The 20,139-nt window shown below is 44.6% G+C and overlaps 1 protein-coding gene across 4 annotated transcripts in view; it reads left to right on the top strand.

Annotated features, from left to right (window-relative positions):
- Positions 1 to 20,139, top strand: part of rabgap1l (RAB GTPase activating protein 1-like) — a 396,343-nt gene that overhangs the window by 238,664 nt on the left and 137,540 nt on the right. The window contains exon 1 of one of the 4 annotated variants that reach the window (XM_052010822.1): positions 17,715 to 17,782. The exons of the other annotated variants lie outside the window; for them this stretch is intronic. The gene's annotated coding sequence lies outside the window, so the exon portion shown is untranslated. Of the gene's footprint in view, positions 1 to 17,714; positions 17,783 to 20,139 lie in introns of those variants that run through there. 4 annotated transcript variants of the gene reach the window in all.

Here is a 20,139-nt window from a genome sequence, read left to right as displayed (position 1 = left end):
GAGGAGCAGAGGGATCTGGGGGTTCATATTCACAGTTCACTGAAAGTTGCCTCACAGGTGGATAGAGCAGTTAAGAAGGCCTATTGGATGTTAGCTTTCATAAATCGTGGGATTGAGTTTAAGAGCCGCGAAGTGATGATGCAGCAAAACTTTAGTTAGACCACACTTAGAGTACTGTGTTCAGTTCTGGTCGCCGCATTATAGGAAGGATGTGGAGGCGTTGGAGAGGGTGCAGAGGAGATTTACCAGGATGCTGCCTGGATTAGAGCGTATGGAATATGAGGAAAGGCTTAAGGTGCTAGGGCTTTATTCACTGGAAAGGAGGAGGATGAGAGGAGACATGATAGAGGTATATAAAATATTGAGAGGAATAGATAGAGTAGACAGCCAGCGCCTCCTTCCCAGGGCACCAATGCTCAAGACGAGAGGGCATGGCTTTAAGGTTATGGGTGGGAGGTTCAGAGGAGATGTCAGGGGGAGGTTTTTCACCCAGAGAGTGGTTGGTGCATGGAATGCACTGCCTGGGGTGGTGGTGGAGGCAGATACATTGGACGGGTTCAAGAGTTTGTTGGATAGGCATATGGAGGAATGTGAGATAGAGGGAATAGCGGGAGGAAAGGGTTAGATAGTGTGAGGGTGGTTTGATAGACGGCACAACATGATGGGCCGAAGGGCCTGTTTTGTGCTGTATGGCTCTATGGTTCTATGGCCTCATTATAGGAAGGATGTGGAAGCGTTGGAAAGGGTGCAGAGGAGATTTACCAGGATGCTGCCTGGATTGGAGAGTATGGATTATGACGAGAGGCTAAGGGAGCTAGGTCTTTACTCATTGGAGAGAAGGAGGATGAGGGGAGACATGATAGAGGTATACAAAATATTAAGAGGAGTAGATAGAGTGGACAGCCAGTGCCTCTTTCCCAGGGCACCAATGCTCAATACAAGAGGGCATGGCTTTAAGGTAATGGGTAGGAAGTTCAAGGGAGATATCAGAGGGAGGTTTTTGACCCAGAGAGTGGTTGGTGCATGGAATTCACTACCTGGGGTAATGGTGGCGGCTGATACGTTGGTCAAGTTCAAGAGATTGTTAGATAAGCATATGGAGGAATGTAAAAAAGAGGGATATGTGGGAGGAAGGGGGTAGTTAGTCTTAGGCGTGGTTTAAAGATTAGCACAACATGGTGGGCCGAAGGGCCTGTATTGTGCTGTACTGTTCTATGGTTCTAAACAAGACAGTTTGCATCTGAACTGGAGGGGAACTAATATCCTCACCGGGAAGTTAGCTGGTGCTACTTGGGAGAGTTTAAACTATAGTGGTAGGGGGATGGGAACCACAGCAGCAGGGCAACAGATGGTAGTAGGGTTGAGCGCAAGAAAGATGGTATGACAAGTCAGACTGAAAGGAAGGGCAGCAAGGGGCAGGCTAATTAACATGGTGGGACTGATGGGCTGAAATGTGTTTAATTCAACGCTAGGAGTATTACAGGTAAGGAGGATGAACTTAGAGGCTGGATCAGCACATGGAATTATGATGTTGTTGCCATTACAGAGACCTGGTTATGTGAGGGACAGGGCTGGCAGCTCAACGTTCCTGGGTTTTGTTGTTTTAGATGTAATAGAGAGAGAGATAAAAGAGGTGGGAAGGTTGCACTAATAGGGGAGAATGTCACAGCAGTACTCAGAGAGGACATATTAGAGGGCTCATCCACAGAGGCAATTTGGGTGGAGCTCAGAAACAGATAGGTGCAATTACGCTGATGGGATTATACTATAGGCCTCCCAGTGGCCACCGAGAGGTGGAGGAACAGATATGTAGACAGATTATGGAAAGGTGCAGAAACAACAGGGTTGTCATAGTGGGGGACTTTAACTTCCCCAGTATTGATTGCACAAGCTTAGATAGGGCAGGATTCTTCAGTGCATCCAAGAGGGGTCCTTGAAACAGTATGTGGAGAGTCTAACTTGAGCAGAGAACATACTGGACCTAGTTTTGGAAAATGAGCCAGGCCAGGTGACAGACCTGACAGTGGGTGAACATTTTGGGAATAGTAACCACAATTCATCATGTTTTAAGATAGTTATAAGTAGGGATAAAATTGGATTTTGCGGGAAGGTACTAAATTGGAGGAGGGCAAATTATGACAGGATAAGACAGGAGCTAAGGGGCGTTGATTAGGAGCAGCTGCTGTCGACAAGTCCACGTTTGACATGTGAGAGTTGTTTAAAGACCAGCTGATCAGATTTCAGGATTGGCACGTTCTGGTAAGGATGGTAAGGTAAGGGAACCTTGGATGGCCCAAAAGTTCCTAAATTTAGTCAGGAAGAAAAAGGAAGCTTATGTAAGTTTTGGGAAGCTAAAATCAGACTGGGCCCTTGTGTAATATAAATATAACAGGAAAGTGCTCAAGCAGGCGATTAGGAAAGCCAAAAGGGGCCATGAAATGTCCTTGGTGAGCAGGGTCAAGGATAATCCCAAAGTATTTTATATTTGTATTAAGAAAAAGAGGACAACTAAGGAGAGGGTAAGTCCACTCAAGGATAAAGGAGAGAGTTTGTGCTTAGAGTGGCCGAGGTGTGCCACTCATTTAGAACCTCAAGTGGCTGAGGTTCTAAATGAGTACTTTACATTGGGATTTACCAAGGAGAAGGATTTGGAGGATAGTGAAAACAGAGTGGGGCATGCTAATGTGCTGGGACATTTTGAGATTAAGGAGGAGGTAGTGCTGGGTCTTCTGAAAAGCATTTTGGTGGCTGTCCCCAGGGCCTGATGGCATATATCCCAGAGTATTGAAGAAAGCAAGTGAGGGGATTGCTGGGGCTTTGACAAGGATCTTTATGTCCTCACTAGCAACAGGTGAGGTCCTGGAGGACTGAAGAGTAGCAAATGCTGCTCTTGTGTTCACGAAGGGAAATAGGGGATGATCCAGGTAATTATAGGCCAGTAAGCCTCACGTTAGTGGTATGGAAGCTGTTGGAGGGATAGGATTTATGCGCATTTGGAAAGACGTGGCCTGCTTAGGGACGGTCAGCATGGCTTTGTGCAGGGCAGGTCTTGTCTTACAAACATGATTAAGTTTTTTGAGGAGGTGACAAAGGTGCTTGATGGGGTAAGGCAGTGGACGTTACCTACATGGACTTTCGTAAAGTGTTTGACAAGGTCCCTCATGGTAGGTTGATTCAGAAGATAAACATGCATGCGATCCAGGGTGAATTGTAGGTTTGGATTCAGAACTGGCTTGCCCATAGAAAACAGAGTAGGGGTGGAAGGCTGTTATTCTAACTGGAGGTCCGTGACCGGTGGTTTTCCACAAGGATCAATGCTGGGACTTCTTTGTGAAATGTATCGATGATTTGGATGAAAAAGTAGACGGGTGGATGAGCAAATTTGCAGATGACACCAAGATTGGTGGAGATGTAGACAGTGTAAAGGACTATCAAAGAATACAGCGGGATATAGATCAGTTACAGATATGGACAGAGAAATAGCAGGTGGAGTTTAATCTGGATAAGTGTGAGATGTCGCACTTTGGGAGCGCAAGTGAAAGGAGAAAGTATATAGAAACATAGAAACATAGAAAACCTACAGCACAATTCAGGCCCTTTGGCCCACAAAGCTGTGCCGAACATGTCCCTACCTTAGAGACCCCTGGCCCTCTATTTTTCTCAGCTCCATGTACCTATTCAAAAGTTTCTTAAAAGACCCTATCGTATCCGCCTCCACCACCATTGCCGGTAGCCCATTCCACACACTCACCACTCTCTGAGTAAAAAACTTACCCCTGACATCTACCCTATACCTACTCCCCAGCACCTTCAACCTATGTCCTCTTGTGGCCACCATTTCAGCCCTAGGAAAAAGCCTCTGACTATCTACCTGATCAATGCCTCTCATCATCTTATATACCTCTATCAGGTCCCCCCTCATTCTCCATCGCTCCAAGGGGAAAAGGCCGAGTTCCCTCAACCTGCTTTCATAAGGCATGCTTTGCAATCCAGGCAGCGTCCTTGTAAATCTCCTCTGCACCCTTTCTATGGCTTCCACATCCTTCCTGTAGTGAGGTGACCAGAACTGAGCACAGTATTCCAAGTGGGGTCTGACCAGGGTCCTATATAGCTGCAGCATTACCTCTCAGCTCCTAAATTCAGTTCCACAGTTGATGAAGGACAATACACCATATGCCTTCTTAACCACAGAGTCAACCTGTGCAGCTGCTTTGAGCATCCTATGGACTCGGACCCCAAGATCCCTCTGATCCTCCACACTGCCTAGAGTCCTACCATTAATACTATACTCTGCCATCATATTTGACCTACCAAAATGAACTACTTCACACTTATCCGGGTGGAACTCCATCTGCCACTTCTCAGCCCAGCTTTGCATCATATCTATGTCCCGCTGTAACCTCTGACAGCCCTCCACACTATCCACAACACCTCCAACTTTTGTGTCATCTGCAAACTTACTAACCCACCCCTCCACTTCCTCTTCCAGGTTGTTTATAAAAATCACAAAGAGTAAGGGTCCCAGAACAGATCCCTGAGGGACACCACTGGTCACCGACCTCCATGCCAAATATGACCCTTCAACAACCACCCTTTGCCTTCTGTGGCCAGCCAGTTCTGGATCCACAATGCAATGTCCCCTTGGATCCCATGCCTCCTTACTTTCTCAATAAGCCTTGCATGGGGTACTTTATCAAATGCCTTGCTGAAATCCATATACACTACATCTACTGCTCTCCCTTCATCGGAGTGTTTGGTCACATCTTCAAAAAATTCAATCAGGCTCGTAAGGCAGGACCTGCCCTTGACAAAGCCATGCTGCCTATTCCTAATCATATTATACCTCTCCAAATGTTCATAAATCCTGCCTCTCAGGATCTTCTCCATCAGCTTACCAACCACTGAGGTAAGACTCACCGGTCTATAATTTCCTGGGCTATCTCTACTCCCCTTCTTGAATAAAGGAACAACATCCGCAACCCTCCAATCCTCTGGAACCTCTCCCATCTCCATTGATGATGCAAAGATCATCATCAGAGGCTCCGCAATCTCCTCTCTCGCCTCCCACAGTAGCCTGGGGTACATCTCATCCGGTCCCAGTGACTTATCCAACTTGATGCTTTCCAAAAGCTCCAGCACCTCCTCTTTCTTAATATCTACATGCTCAACCTTTTCAGTCTGCTGCAAGTCCTCACTACAATCACTAAGATCCTTTTCCATAGTGAATACTGAAGTATTCATTAAGTACCTCTGCTACTTCCTCTGGATCCATGCACACTTTCCCACTGTTACACTTGATAGGCCCTATTCTTTCACGTCTTATCCTCTTACTCTTCACATACATGTAGAATGCCTTGGGGTTTTCCTTAATCCTGCCCTGCCAAGGTCTTCTCATGGCCCCTTCCGGCTCTCCTAATTTCCTTCTTAAGCTCCTTCCTGTTAGCCTTATCCTCTTCCAGATCTATAACATTACCTAGCTCTCTGAACCTTTTGTAAGCTTTTCTTTTCCTTTTGACTAGATTTATTATAGCCTTTGTACACCACGGTTCCTGTATCCTCTCGTGACTCCCGTCTCATTGGAACATGCCTATGCAGAACTCCACACAAATATCCCCTGAATATTTGCCACATTTCTTCCGTACTTTTCCGAGAACATTTGTTCCCAATTCAAGTTTCCAATTTCCTGCCTGAGAGCCTCATAATTCCCTTTACTCCAACTAAACACCTTTCTAGTCTGTCTGTTCCTATCTCTCTCCAATGCTATTGTAAAGGTGATAGAATTATGATCACTATCTCCAAAATGCTCTCCCACTGAGAGATCTGACACCTGACCAGGTTCATTTCCCAATACCAAATCAAGCACAGCCTCTCCTCTTGTAGGCTTATCTACATATTGTGTCAAGAATCCTTCCTGAACACACTTAACAAACTCCACCCCATATGCACCCCTCACTGTATGGAGATGCCAGTCGATATTTGGGAAATTAAAATCTCCCATCATAACAACTCTGTTATTCTCACACCTTTCTAGGATCTGCTTTGCTATCTGCTCCTCGATATCCCTGTTACTATTGAGCAGCCTATAAAAAACACCCAGTAAAGTTATTGACCCCTTCCTGTTCCTAACCTCCACCCACAGAGACTCCCTTGACAGTCCCTCCATGTCGTCCACCTTTTCTGCAGCTGTGACACTATCTCTGATCAACAGTGCCACTCCCCCACCCTTTTGCCTCCGTCCCTGTCCTTTCTGAAACATATAAAGCCCGGCACTTGAAGTAACCATTCCTGTCCCTGAGCCATCCAAGTCTCTGTAATGGCCACCACATCATAGCTCCAAGTATTTATCCAAGCTCTAAACTCATCTGCCTTGTTTACGATACTTCTTGCGTTAAAATAGACACATCTCAAACCGTCTGTCTGAGCTCATCCCTTCACTATCACCTGCCTCTCGTACCAACTACAAGCTTTCTCTATTTGAGAGCCAAATACCTCTTCCCCAGTCTCTCCAGTTCAGATCCCACCCCCCAAAAATTCTAGTTTAAACTCTCCCCAGTCGGTTCAGCAAACCTCCCCGCCAGGTTATTGGTCCCCCTGGGATTCAAGTGCAACCTGTCCTTTTTGTACAGGTCATACCTGCCCCAAAAGAAGCCCCAGTGCTCCAGAAATCTGAATCCCTGCCCCTCACTCCAATCCCTCAGCCATGCATTTAACCTCCTCCTCATTCTATTCCTATATTCATTGTCACGTGGCACAGGCAGTAATCCTGAAATTACTACCTTTGAGGTCCTGCTTCTCAACTTCCTTCCTAACTCCCTATCGTCTTTTTTCAGGACCTCTTCCCTTTTCCTACCTATGTCATTGGTACCAATATGTACCACGACCTCTGGCTGTTCTCCCTCCCTCTTCAGGTTATCTTGGACGCGATCTGAAACATCCCGGACCCTGGCACCTGGGAGGCAAACTACCATCCTTCCTGCATCCACAGAATTGCCTGCCTGCCCCCCTAACTATAGAGCCCCCCATCACTACTGCCCTCCTCTCTCTTTCCCTACCCTTCTGAGCCACAGGGCTGGACTCTGCTCTAGAGACACTGCCACTGTTGCTTCCCCCAGGTAGGCTGTCTCCCCCAACAGTACTCAAGCAGGAGTAGTTACTGTCAAGGGGTACAGCCACAGGGGTGCTCTCTAGTACCCGACTCTTCCCCTCCCCCCTCCTGTCGTTGACCCACTTGCCTGACTCCTGTCTCCCCGGTGTGACCACCTGCCTATAACTCCTTTCTGTCACCTCCTCATTCTCTCTGACCAGACGAAGGTCATCGAACTGCATCTCCAGTTCTCTAATACGGTCCCTGAGGAGCTGCAGCTCGACACACCGGGTGCAGATGTGGTCGTCCTGGAGGCTGGGAGACTCCAGGACCTCCCACATTTGACACCGAGCACAGAAAACTGCACTCATTCTACTTCCTTTCCTCAAATCATCTACCTCGCCTCGCCCCTCTGCTGCCTAAGCCCGTTGAGCCAAAGCCCAATCACTCTGCTCCTTCTCACTCCACTGCCCGCTCCGACGCTGCCCGCTGGATATGGCGGTTTGCTTTTTAAACTGTCCGCGCGCTACCCGCTTATGTCACACGCCTGCGCAGTCTTGCCCCGCTATTCCCGATTAGAGAAGAAAAAACTTAGCTGCTCCGAAGTTCGCAGAAACAACCCGAAAACAAAACCGCCGAAGTTGTTTTTCTCGCTTTTTAAACTGCCCGTGCGCTAACCGCTTATGTCATGCGCCTGTGCAGTCTTGCCTCACTATTCCGGATTAGAGAGAAAAAAAACTTAGCTGCTCCGAAGTAGACCGAAACAACCCGAAATCGAAACCAACGAAGTATAGTTAATGGTAGGCCCCTAAATAGTATTGAGGTACAGAGGGATCTTGGAGTCCAGGTCCATAGTTCACTGGAAGTGGCAACACAAGTAGATAAGGTGGTAAAGAAGGCACATGGAATGCTTGCCTTCATTGGTAGGGGTGTTGAGTATAAGAGTACTGAAGCTGTGCTGCATCTTTGTAAAACTTTACTGCACTTGAAGTTCTGGTTGCGCCATTATAGGAAGGATGTGGAGACTGTGGAAAGGGTGCAGATAAGGTTTACCAGGATGCTGCTTGGATTAGAGGGTATGAGCAATAGGGAAAGGTTGGACAAACTTGGGTTGTTCACCCTAGACCGTCAGAGGCTGAGGGGAGACCTGATGGAGGTTTTCAAAATTATAGGATAGATGGTCAGAATCTTTTTTCCGGGGTAGAACTATCAAACACCTGAGGACATGCTTTTAAGGTTAGAGGGGGGAAATTTAAAGGTGATGTGCGGGGCAAGTTTTTTTATGCGGAGACTGGTAGGTGCCTGAATGGGTTTCCAGGGGCAGTCATGGAAGCAGGCAGTTTGGTGGAGTTTGAGGCTTTTGAAGGGAATGGAGGGATATGGATGATACACAGGAGGAAGATATTTAGTATAAATTGGCATCAAGATCGGCACAACATCATGGGCCGAATGGCCTGTCCAGTGCTATGCTGATCTATGTCCTCTACCTCCTGCCCGATGGTGGCTGCGAAAAGATAGCATGGCTTGGATGGTGGTGATCTTTGATGATGGATGTTGCCTTCTTGAGGCAGCGCCTCCTGTAGATACTACCGATGGTGGGGAGGGATGTGCCCATGATATGTTGGGCTGAGTCCACTACTCTCTGCTACTTCTTACATTCCTGCACATTCGCCTTGCTGTACCAGACCATGATGCAACCAGTCAGGATACTTTCAACAGTTACTCCCTGAGTATAAAGGTTTTTACACAAGTATCTTTTGCCTAGAATTTTAAATCTGTGCCCCCCCCCAGTCCTTGAACTATCCACTAATGAGGACAGATTCCCTCCATCCACCCTACTTACACCAGTGATGAATTTGTTCACTTCTGTTAAACTTCCTGTCAACATCCTTAGCTCTAAGGAGTAGTGCTCTAACTTCTCCCATCTAACATAGCTGAAATACTCATCCCTTGAAATATTCCAGTAATTCCTCTGAATCCGATGAGGATCGTCTCTTACTCACTCACTCTCACTCACACATTCACTCTCACACGTGCACGTGCACACTTCCACTTGCACACTCACTCACACACAACCCACCACCTTCTGTCTTAATGCTCAACTTCAGTGCACTGCATTAATCCCACTCTGTATTCACAAGTCCTGTGGTCGAAGAATGGAATTACTTATTTCACATAAAAAAAATAATGTTTAACAATATCCAGAAAAAGAAAATTAAATACTATTTTGTTCTGAAGTTTTTGCCTGGGAACATATCTCTGTAGTGAGGAAGTTTGTCTGTCTGATCACAGGTAGTGTGCCACCAGGTAATTGTACTGCCAGCGTCCCCTAGTGATCATTACTAGAATTGTAAAGCAAGCAGTCTGCAAGTAAAGTGTTTGAGCATCTTTAGTATATTACCATTGCCATATCTAGTATGTCATATGTTGGTAACGTAGGCTGACACTTCAGTGCAGTACTTGGAATTATTTTGGTTGTTTTTTAGACAAGGTGATAAATCAAGGCCCACTGTCTGTATCCTCAAGTTGCCATAAATACTCCTTGTTCTATTTCAAAAAAAAAGGACAAGGAAATTCTCTCCTTAATGTCCTGGCCACTTAAATAACTCTAACATTATAAAATCATTTGCTTCGTTGTTTTGTGAAAACTGGGTGCCGCATTATCTATAAGATGACAGGTAATACAATTCAGAAACTACATCATGGACTATAAAGCATTTATAGAAGACCACCATCATCCCGGTACCTAAGAAAAACAAGGTGACGTGCCTTAATGACTGCCACCTGGTGGCTCTGACATCCACCATCATGAAGTGCTTCGAGAGACTGGTCACGACACACATTAACTTAGCCTCCCAGAAAACCACGACCCATTGCAATTCGCCTACCATCAAAACAGGTCTATGGCAGACGCCATCTCCCTGGCCCTACACTCATCTCTAGAGCATCTGGTCAGTAAAGGCACCTACGTCAGACTATTGTTTACTGACTACAGCTCCACCTTCTATACTATAATTCCAAGCAAACTCCAAGACCTGGGGCTCAACACCTCCCTCTGCAACTGGATTAAGAACATAGAACATTATAGCACGGTACAGGCCCTTTGGCTTACACTGTTGTGCTGATATTTTATCCTGCTCTATGATCTATCTAACCCTTCCCTTCCACATAGCCCTCCATTTCTCTATCATTCATGTGCCTCTTTAAGAGTCTCTTAAATGTCCCTAATGTATCTGCCTCCACCACCTCTGCCGGCAGTGCGTTCCACACACCCACCACTCTCTGTGCAAAAATCTTGCCTCTGACATCTCCACATACCTTCCTCCAATCACCTTAAAATTATGCCCCCTTGTTTAAGCCATTATCGCCCTGGGAAAAAGTCTCTGACTATCCACTCGATCTATGCCTCTTATCATCTTGTACACCTCTATCAAGTCACCTCTCATCCTCCTTCTCTCCAAAGAGAAAAGCTCTAACTCACTCAACCTATCCTCATAAGACATGCTCTCCAATCCAGGCAGCATCCTGTTAAATCTCTTCTGCACCCTCTCTAAAGCTTTCACCTCCTTCCTATAATGAGGCAACCAGAACTGAACACAATACACCAAGTGTGGTCTAACCAGAGTTCTATAGAGCTGCAACATTACCTGGTAGCTCTTGAACTCAATACCCCGACTAATGAAGGCCAATACACCATACGCCTTCTTAACAACCCTATCGACCTGCGCGGCAACCTTGAGGGATCTATGGACATGGACCTCAAGATCCCTCTGAGCCTCCACACTGCTAAGAGTCCTGCTATTAACCTTGTATTCTGCCTTCAAATTTGATCTTTCAAAGTGTATCATTTCACACTTATCTGTGTTGAACTCATCTGCCACTTCTCAGCCCAGCTCTGCATCCTGTCAATGTCCGACAGCAACCTTCTACACTATCCACAACATCACCAACCTTCGTGTCATCTGCAAACTTACTAACCCATTCTTGACTTCCTTGACTTCCTGACCAACAGACCGCAATCAGTAAGGATAGACAGCAACACATCCGGCACGATTATTCTCAACACTGGCGCCCCAAAAAGCTGCGTCCTCGGCCCTCTACTCCCTACACACTCAAGACTGCGTGGCCAGATTCCGCTCTAACGCCATCTACAAGTTTGCAGATGATACCACCACAGGGGGCCATATCTCAAATAACAATGAGTTGGAGTACAGGAAGGAGATAGAGAGCTTAGTGACATGGTGTTATGACAACAACTCTTCCCTCAACATCAGCAAAACAGAAGAGCTGGTCATTGACTTCAGGAAAGGGGACGGTGCACGTGCGCCTGTCTCCATCAACTGTACTGAGGTTGAGAGGGTTGAGAGCTTCAGGTTCGTAGGAGTGAACGTCACTAATAGTTTGTCCTAGTCCGACCACGTAGAGGCCGCAGCCAAGACAGCTCATCAGCCCTCTACCTCCTCAGGAGGCTAAAGAAATTTGGCATGTTCCCTTTGACACTCACCAACTTTTGTCAATGCACCATAGAAAGCATCCTATATCGATACATCACGGCTTGGTATGGCAACTGCTCTGCCCAGGACCGCGAGAAACTGGAGAGAGTTGTGGAGACAGCTCAGCGCATCACGGAAACCAGCTTCCCCTCCATGAACTCTGTCAATACTTCACGCTGTCTCGATAAAGCAGCCAGCATAATCAAAGACCCAACCCACCCTGGACATTCTCTCTTCTCTTCTCTCTCATCAGGCAGAAGATACAAAAGCCTGAAAGCATGTACCACCAGGCTCAAGGACAACTTCTATCCTGTTGTTATAATATTGAATGGTTCTCTAGTACATTAAGATGGACTCTTGACCTCACAATCTACCTCATTATGACCTTGCACCTTATTGTCGGCCTGCACTGCATTTTCTCTGTAGCTGTGCACTTTATTCTCCATTCTGTATTGTTTTACCTTGTACTGCCTTAATGCACTGTGCAGTGAATTGATCTGTACGATCGGTATGCAAGACACATTTTTCACTGTACCTTGGTACAAGTGACAATAATAACCAATTCCAATTCCAATAAAATGCATTAGGTGATCCTGATCTTACAACTAATAAAGTTGGTATTGTAACACAGTGTAATACAGAGCATAGTGCAATCATTGCACAGCAAGATTCCACAAGTACCAATGCAGTCTGTTCTCTGATAGTGATGTTGGGTGAACATTAGCATCCTTGTATTTAGCTCCTGCTGTAGTGCCCTCCATTCCTGTCTGTGTAACCTGTGCCTTTGAGGTTTCTGAGTTTTGTCCGGTTCTTGCCTCTTTCTCTCATTCACCATCAGTGCCTTCAGCTGCATCAACATAAGCTCTGTGATTTCCTCTTTAAACCTCTCCATTCCTCTATCACTCTTTCTTCTCTTAACGTGCCACTGAAAGCGTCCTGTTTCTCCGTGGCTCATTGTTTGAATTTTGTTGGACGACCATCCTGGACATGTCTTTGATCGCCACGTGTTTAAAGCTGCTGTGTAAATTAGAGCAGTTGTTTTTGGGTCATGAAAACATTTTTCTCAATAAGTTGAAGCAATATCACCAACATTTTCCTTAATAGAGGAATGGATGTCACCAGCTGTTAGTTACACTTTGTCTTCCCTGTATAATGATGGGGATATTTTGAGCTGCATTTGCTTGCGAGCAGGATGAAAACACCCCAGGGTATGTGGCACTGAAGTGATCAGCGAAAGCATTTGTGTGTATAATTGGAGCAAGATGTGTTTACTCTCACTCTCAAGTCTTCCTGTAATCTATTGTTTGCCTTCCTGCATGTTACCATCCAGAGATTTGACAAACAGGTCGCTTTGAACACCAACACCTTTGAATCTGTCACCACTTTTAAAAACAAAAAATTCTGTTTTTTCTGTAGAAATGGAGAACTCTATATTTTTCCACATTATTTTCTGTCTGCATGTCTTACCCATTCACTGAGCCTCTGTATCCCTAAAGATTCTTTGCATCTTTGTTCGTGACTACTGCTAACACCCAGTCAACAACGACACCACCTAAGATAGGTGGAGTCATTGGCAGTGAAGATGGTTATCAGGATTTACAAAGTAATCTTGATCAGCTGGGTAAGTGGGCCAAGGAATGGCAAATGGAGTTTAATTCAGATAAGTGTGAGGTGCTGCATTTTCAGAAGACAAATAAGGGCAGGACTTTAACATGAATGGTAGGACCCTGAGGAGTGTTGTAGAGCAGAGGGACCTAGGAATACAAGTACATGGTTCCCTGAAAAGTGTGTCACAGGTAGACAGGGTGGTGAAGAAGGCTTTTGGCACACTGGCCTTCATTAGTCAGGCCATTGAGTTTAGAAGTTGGGATGTTATGTTGCAGTTGTACAAAACATTGGAATATTGTGTTCAGGTTTGGTCACCCTGCTATAAGAAAGATGCCACTAAGCTGACTTTGACTTTGAACGAGTGCAGGGGAAATTTATGAGGATGTTGCCGGGTCTCGACAGACTAAGTTATGGAGAGAGGTTGAAACTTTTTTTTACTGGTGTGTAGGAGAATGAGGAGGGATCTTATAGAGGTGTATAAAATTATGAGGGGCATAGATATGGTGAATGCACAGTCTTTTTCCCAGGGTTGGGGAATCAAGAACTAGAGGGCATAGGTTTGAGGGGAGAGGTTTAATGGGAACATGAGGGGCAACTTTTTCACCCAGAGGGTGGTCAGTATATGAAATGAGCTGCCATAAGAAGTGGTTGAGGCAGGTACATTAACAACATTTAAAAGGTACTTGGACAGGTACATGGATAGGAAATGTTTAGAGGAATATGGGCCAAATGCGGGCAAATGGGACTAGCTTTGTGGGAATCTTGGTCGGCATGGGCAAGTTGGGCTGAAGGGCTTGTTGTCATGCTGTGTGACTGTGGGACTCCATGGACTCCCTCACCCAAATCATTGTGAACAGTTGGGATCCCAGCACAGATCCCTCTGGTGCCCCATTAGTCACACACTCCCAATAAGAAAATGACATATTTATTCCTACTCCTTTTTTTGTCTGTCAAGCCACAACAGGATGTTGCTCACAATCCCATGTGCTGTAATTTGATTTAATAACCTCCTGTATAACACCTTCTTGAAGGCCTTCTGAAAGACCAAATACACCATATCCACTGATTCCCCTTTTTCTTCATTTTTGCTAGTTACAACTTCAGGAAATTGTACCGTGTGCAGTTCTGGTCACCGTGCTATAGAAGGATGTCATTAAGTTGGGGAGGGTGCGGAAAAGATTCATGAGGACGTTACTGGGGCTGGAGGGCTTGAGTTATAAGGAGAGACTGAATGGGCTGGGATTATTTCCCTGGAGCATAGGAAGCTGAGGGCTGACCTTCACAAGAACACAAGAAAATAGGAGAAGGTTCTTCAATGGTGAAAAATAAGAGGTACAGAGAGACTAGGGGGGCTGAAAGAAACAAATGTTTTTTAAAAAAAAAGAGAAATTAATGAGACTGAGAGGTGATAAATCCCCACGACCTGATGACATGCATCCTGGGATTTTGAAAAAGGTGATTTTAGGAGTGGACTCAGCACAATGCATCATGGACCCATGCCCCCCCCCACCCCCCCACCCCCCCCCCACCGTTGAAAGGCAATTCCATCATCAAAGATCCCCACCATCCAGACCGTGCCATTTTCTCGCAGCTACCATCGGCAGGAGATACAGAAGCCCGAAGTCCCACACTGCCAGGTTCAAGAACAGCTACTTCCCTTCAGCCGTTCAGTTCTTCAGCCAATCAGCACAACCCTAATCACTACCTCAGTACAGCAACACTATGACCACTGTGTACTACAATGGACTTTGTTTTTTCTTCTGATTATGTTCTTTCTTGTATATGCATTATTTGTTTAATTTGTTTACTTGTGAATGTTGTAGCTCTAATGCTATGTGCCTGTGATGCTGCTGCAAGTAAGTTTTTCATTGCATCTGTGCATACATGTACATGCATATGACAATAAACTCGACTTGAGAGGTTCCTCAAGCCTGCGCTGGAATTCGATATAATTGTGGATCGACCTGTCCCAGGCTTCATCTCCCCTTCTGTATGAGTTCCCCAAAGCCCTCAATCCCCCAATCTTTCAAAAAATTATCTAACTCCTCTTTAAATACTTACGATAATCTTGCCTCCACAACGCTGCAGGGTAGCAAATTCCGGAGATTCACCACGTCCTATGTCCCCTCATCTGAGACACTCCCACAGGTGGAAACAATTCAACGTCTACCCTGTCAAGGCCCCCTAAGGACTTGTGCCTTTTTGTAAGATTCCCCTTATTCTACTAAACTCCAAAGAATACGATCCAACTTTTATGCCGCTTGTGGTAGGAAGCCCCTCTTGCCCCAGGAATTAGCCTGGTAGATCTCTTCTGGACTCCAGTGCTAGTTTATCCTTTCTTAAGTAAGGAGACCAAAACTGTGCACAGTACTCCAGGTGTGACCTCACCAACACCCTGCACAACTGTAACAATACTTCCCAATTTCTAAACTCCAACCCCTTGCAATAAAGGACAATATGCCATTTGCCTTCCTAACTACTTGCTGCACAAGCCTGCTAACTTTATAAGTTTCATGCAAAAGAACACCTGGACCCCTCTGTACTCCACTCATTGCACTGTCGCTCCATTCAGATAAAAGTCTGCCTTTAGATTCCTCTTGCCGAAATGCATGAACTCACACTTTGCTCCGTTAAACTCCACTTGCCAAGTTTTTATCCACTCACACATCCTGTCTATAGTCTGTTGCAGAATTTAAATATCCTCAGCACAACACACCTTCCCATCTATTTTTGTATCATCAGCAAATTTGGATGCTTTCCGCTTTGCCATTTCCTCCAACCCAATCTAGTACCATCTTCAATCTCTCTTGTTAGACATACGTAATTATGGGCCAAACACAGGCAAATGGGACCTGATTAGATGAGCATCTTGGTCAGCATGGATGAGTTGGGCCAAAGGGCCTGTTTCTGTGCTATATTACTCTATGACTCTATATTTGGACATATTTTCCTGTTCGGTTTTGAGCCTTTAAGGGATATATCTTTTATTGTAAACTACGTATTAATTCTTCAAATGTTTGCCGATGCTCCTCTATTATCATAGCTTGTAATGCTGTTTTCCCATCTACCATAACCAATTCATGCTTTGTACCTTTGTAGTTTGCTTTGCTTAGATTTAAACTAAGTCACTTTAAACCTTGATATAAAATTCTATCGTAGTATGATTATTCTTCCCTAAAGGCACCTTAATTCACCCTTCTTCATAGCCCAAATTGGATCTAAAATAGCCTGTTCCCTGTTTAATACCTTAACCTACTGATTTAGAAAACAATCTAGTATTTGCTCTGTCCTCTTTATCGTTAGTTCTCAGTGTAAGCAAAGTTTTGTAGTAATTAACTCTTAGTGTATTGCCAAATGACAACAGATTCCTGTGGAAAATATAGGAACTTCTTGCCACACAGTTGTTGCAATAGTGAGGCAAATGAACGAAACCAATAGGCACATCTCCATCAACAACTTTCCAATTTCGGTGTGTAATTGCACATCTGTGCTCAACCATTTGGTGTGATTTTACACCAAGCACATGAGCCTTGCTGTGCCTTTACTGTTTAATGTCTATCTTTAAGTTGATGAATATATAAGCTTCCAGACATGTTTATTCATGCACTCACTCTTGACACACCCTTTATTAACCTTAAACTCATCATATTGTAAACTGATCTCCAAATACGTGATGTTCGTGAGGAACTGAATCGAGGTTAGCTGTCAGGAATGAGACACTGAAAGTCACCTTGTGGAATTTAAGTGCTAAGAACATGAAGAGGTAATTCAGTCTGCCTCATTCATCAAAATAAGCCATCTAAGCATATCTTAATAATCAAGGTCATTGTTAATACAGATGGGGTCCATATGGTCTACCCACCCAGACTGCCCTTGATACTCTTCATTATGCCCTCTAATTCCTTGTTAAATGATTTGTCAGTCTTTTCCTGCAGTATATCAGGAAGTCTGTTTTGTGCTGTTGTTTTGTCTGTTGTGCTGTCTGTTTTGTTTTGTGCTCTTCCCCTTTGCTGCAGGAGTCTTGAGTTTTGAGAGACTCATACAGTGGAAAAGCCCAGAAATATGCTTTCCTGACACTAAACTCCACATTTGAAATGCTGGGAATGAAATTTTCACTTGAAAGGCAAAGTCAAGTTTGTTGTCATACACACAGGTGCAATTAAAAACTTACTTGCAGCAGTATCACAGGCACATAGCATCATATTAGCAGCATTCACAAGAAAAACATAAATTAAACATAAATTGTACACAGTTTTTACAAGAAGGAACACAATTAGAACAAAACAAAGTCCATTGTAGTGCAAAGTGGTCATTTATTGGTCTTACTGAGTTTAAATTCATTTCCTCATTTTAACTATCCAGTATGAAGGGTTGAATATTTAGCTTGTTTCTCAACAATGGGTTGGCCCTGAGCAATTACTCAGTTAATTGGATGTGGTGCAGTTTGCCATATAAGAGGTGCAGTTAGCTACTCTCTGATTGGCTGCATTTTTCATTACCTTCAGTAGTGGGTGTAAGTTAAGACATTGGTGAGAATGAAACAGTGTTCCTTGGACTGTGGAAACCTGACTTGTGAGGTGTTTAATTTCCTCAGGAGGTACAGTTGAAGTTTGTTTTTATACAATGGCTATGTGGTGGGAATAATTTGAATTTGATTCTTATAAAAGTTTAGTTCTACCAGGACTGGAAACAAACTAACTACATCTTGAATTTGGATGCAGCTGTGCAGGACAGTGAATCTTTGTGATGGTTAAAATTTCTGGTTAAGTGCATGAACCACCATGCCCTCTCAGTTTGTCTGGGGTTGCATGTGTATGCTGCTGCTGAGTTTGTACTGCTCAGTGTTTCTCTGTTCAGAAGACAGGTTGTCCACAGCCTGTCTGTCAGAGGATCTGGATCATGTTGTCATTCGAGGCAGTGTTAGGACACTGCTGAATACTGAAAGGCCTGGATAGGGTGGATGTGGAGAAGATGTTTCCATTAATAGGAGAGTCCAGGATTCAAGGGCACAGCCTCAGAATAAAGTTGCTTTAGAACTTTAGATGAGGAGGAATTTCTTCCACCAGAGGGTGGTGAATCTGTGGAACTTATTGCCAAAGAAGGCTGTGGAGGCCAAGTCATTGGGTATATTTAAGGCAGAGATTTAATTCTTAATTGGTTAGGGAGTTAAGGGTTATGGGGAGAAGGCAAGAGAAGGTGTTGAAAAATAAATTCACCAAATAAATCCTGTATCTTATGGACACAAAGAGAGCAGTAGGTGATTGTTCACCAGGGTGGAAGAGGGAGCCAGGACTCAAATGCTGGGAACTCAGATTAGAGGGATGGTCTATTGGATGTTTATTGTTGGGCAGTACAGAGATAGATAATCAAATGATTTCAGGGTTGACCCTGAGCGGTATTGTGACACTGTGAAGTAGGAATATTACATGAGAAGGAGAATGATAACAGTGGGAGATAATTATATGTTGGGATAAGGATAGTACCCTGTCATGGATGGCTGATAATGGGTTACTTCGTGTTCGGGTATGGCTGCCATCCTGAATGAATTGTGGAAACTCAATCAGGAGGGTGGACAAAATCAGGAGTACGCTCGGCATAATCTCCAGGTTGCTGCATGTGTTACCTGCTGAGCAGAGGAGGAATAGGCAGGAGTAATGCAGGGCTGGTGTGGGAAGAGCATTCACATGGGGGCAATGGAGCAAGTTCTGAAGCAAGGGAAGGGAAGAGTTGTCTGCAGAGACTGCATCTGTCTGGCTCAAATAGAGCTCCTTGTGCAAAGAGTAGAACTCAGCAGAGTAAGTTTGCCACTTGTTGTGGGAATCCTCTTGGACAAATATTTTAGTGCAGGAAATATGCATATTACTGTAAGGGGAAAGAGGATCAAATAGCTGTTGCAGATAAATACAGAGATTAAAACTGAGGTGAAGCAATAGAAGCATATGATAAAGTTCACTGACCGAGCTAGTGAAAATCATGAAGCGTGAAATGAGAAAATGCTGGCATGGAGTTTCAAAGGAAACTTCTTTACAGATCAGTTATAGGCAGAGGAATGGCAGATGGAGTTTAATCTGGGAAAGTATGAGGTGTTGCACTTTGGGAGGTCAAATATAAGGGGTAAGTGTACATTTAACAGCAGGACCCTTAACAGATTTGATGTACAGAGGAACCTTGGGGTCCAAGTCCATACCTCCCTGAAAGTGGCAATATAAATAGACAGAGTGGTAAAGAAGGCATATGGCATGCTTGCCTTCATCGTTAGGGGCATCGAGTATAAGAGTTGGGAAGTCATGTTGTAATTATTTAAAACTTTGGTTAGACTGCATTTGGAGTATTGCATGCATTTCTGGTTGCCCAATTACAGGAAAGATGTGTAGGCTTTGGAAAGGGTTCAGAAGAGGTTTATACCAGGATGCTGCCTGGATTAGGGGGTAAGAGCTATAAGGAGAGGTTGGGCAAACTTGAATTGTTTCCTCTGGAGCATCAGAGGCTGAGGGGAGACCTGATAGAAATTTTTAAAATTATGAGAGGCATAGATAGGGTAGATAGTCTTTTTCCCAAGGTTGAAATGTTGAATATGAGAGGACACAGCTTTAAGGTGAGATGGACAAAGTTTAAAGGGGATATGCAGGGAAAGTTTTCTTTAGAGAGTGGTGGGTGCTTGGAACAGGCTGCCAGGCTGGTGGAAACATAAGATAGAGGCTTTTAGATAGGCACATGAATATGCAGGAAATGCAGGGATAGGGATCATGTACAGGCAAAAGCGGTTTGGTTTAATTTGGCATTGTGTTCAGCAGAGACATTGTGGGCCTAAGGGTCTGTTCCTCTGCTGTACTGTTCTACATACTGGCAGTTGTTTCCAACTCCCTCATGAGGGCACAGAGGCAGAAAGAAAACCAATTATCTTTTGCGTTCTGAGGAGCATTGAGGACAACCACTCACAGTTGTGGGATTTTG

Source organism: Pristis pectinata, chromosome 3, assembly GCF_009764475.1.
Source record: "Pristis pectinata isolate sPriPec2 chromosome 3, sPriPec2.1.pri, whole genome shotgun sequence".
In the NCBI taxonomy this organism is placed as follows: Eukaryota; Metazoa; Chordata; class Chondrichthyes; order Rhinopristiformes; family Pristidae; genus Pristis; species Pristis pectinata.
Note: the sequence above shows the minus strand (reverse complement) of the source record. Positions and strands in the feature narration are given on the sequence as shown.